This window comes from Nematolebias whitei, chromosome 15, assembly GCF_014905685.2.
Source record: "Nematolebias whitei isolate Nwh7 chromosome 15, NemWhi1, whole genome shotgun sequence".
Lineage (NCBI taxonomy): Eukaryota > Metazoa > Chordata > Actinopteri > Cyprinodontiformes > Rivulidae > Nematolebias > Nematolebias whitei.
In genome coordinates this window covers 7,631,438-7,633,489 of record NC_056512.1, presented here as the reverse complement: position 1 = coordinate 7,633,489, position 2,052 = coordinate 7,631,438, and positions in this window count along the sequence as shown.

Here is a 2,052-nt window from a genome sequence, read left to right as displayed (position 1 = left end):
GTCTTGTAAACTAACAGGGAGCCTATATGTTGTAGCTTAGCATTGTCAAGGTAGATGACTGGTCTTTCTGGCTGCCTGTAGGCCTGTTTGTGTGTGGGAGGAGACATTTGACTCCCTGTCTGGGTTACAGTGCCATGAACTCGGCCTGTTATGACAAAGTGGCCTGAGGCTCTGGAGGTCTGGGAATGTTCAAGGGAGCTGAGGGTCTATCAGCCTTGTGAGATCAAGAGGGACCAATAGTTGTGGGGGGAGAGGTTAGGTGCTGTTTGTGTGTATGTGCTCTGGGTGGGGGGTAGCAAGGTTGGTCTCTGTCTTCAGAGTTAGTGGACCTCATCGGTCAGAAAAACATGTCCTTTGGTTGAACCCTCCCTGCTGCCCCTGCATGACCATCGATTTTTCTTCCTTCACCTTCTCTCCTCTCTTCCTGGCCCTTTTCAGGACCCTGCTGCTATTTGTTTCAGTTTGTTAACGCAGAGCATGATGGTCCTCAGGACAGGACGGAGACCCCTGCACCCGATGGGCCCACAGTTTGAATTCCTGGATAAATTGATTTCTGAAGCTGGTCAGGGTTTCCCTGGTCCTCTGCTGCTCAGATCCGCAGGCAGGAGGCTGAGCCGCGCACTGCATCCAGCGATCGTTTGAAATGTATAAAGGCTTTCAAGTTTTTGTTTTTGAGGTAAATTGTTTTTCAAGCCAAGAGAGTCTTCATTAAGCTCCACTCACTATCATGTTTAATAATTCTGTTTTCACACCACCTCTGCAGCCACTTCTAGCGATAGCATTATTATTGACATATTAGCATTATGTTCAGGTCTCTCTTGTAAATGAGTCCTCGAGGCTCAATGGGAGTTACCTGTCTAAATAAAGGTTGAATGAATGTTCCATCCACAGGCTGGCCAGTTTGAACAGGGCAGACAACACACACACACAAACAGGCACACACACAATGAATGAATGGACCAATAATTTCCATCAGCAGCACAAACATGGAATAATTCATGCTTCATTGTATCAGACTGTTAAATTTGTCTTAAAGCCTCTGCGTCCTGAACATGTGGCACAAAAACTGAACATTCATGTGAATAAAAGAAGAAAGAAGGCACCTCAGATTTAGTCCGCTGAACAATCCACTGCGTGTGGAAGAGTTCAGGGCGCACAGCAGCAAAGGTGACCAAAACCATTTGAACAAACTAAACAACTGTGGGCAATGAATGTGACCCCCTCCCACAAACACACACCAACACACGACTTCTAGTTAAATACTTGGCTTAACTCAAAGGTCATAAAGGCCACATTGTTTGAATTCACCAAACACACAAACGGCAATAAAAGCATAAAACTCCACCATGCACCCAAAACAGACAAGACATGACCCACCCCCCCCCCCCCCCCCCAAAACTCTAAAAACACCCCCCCCCCCCCCCCCAGGCCTCTTACCTTGGTCGCAGCTTGGAGCGGCCTCGGGGCCATGTTCCTGTGCCCAGTGTGGCTCTCTGACTGACTGCGGGCCACGGGACTATTCATAGAGATTTCTTTTTTCTACCGACGAACAAAAAACTTTTTCTTGGTGGTGTAGGAAAAGAATGGCTTTCTGATGGTCGGGATTGGGAGGTACGTTGAAGCTTTGGGTGCATGGGTGTGTAGTAACTACAACATTGAGCTTTTTTTTTCCGTTTGCAAGAAAAAGAATGAAAGTCTTCCAAGACGTCTTCTTCTTCTCCCCCCCATCTGTCTGCTCTTTGCCCCCTCGTCTTCCCTGGCAGAAGGAGTCCTGTGTGTGGCTGCCCAATGACAATAGAAGAAAAAGAAGAAAAAGAGGCGTTTAAAAAGAGCAAGTGATTAATGATTTTTGTCTTGAATAATTCTCACATTTTTCTTAAGGTGATGTCCCATTTGACCGTCTGTCCTGCTCAGGACAAAAAAGCAGTGGACATGGTAGTAAAAGGGAATGGGTGGGGGGTCATCTTTATAACAAAAAAATCTGCTTTCAAGTAAAGCAGCAGAAGGTCCGTCTGATAAAGGAGCTCACAAAAGGCCACAAATATATGTATA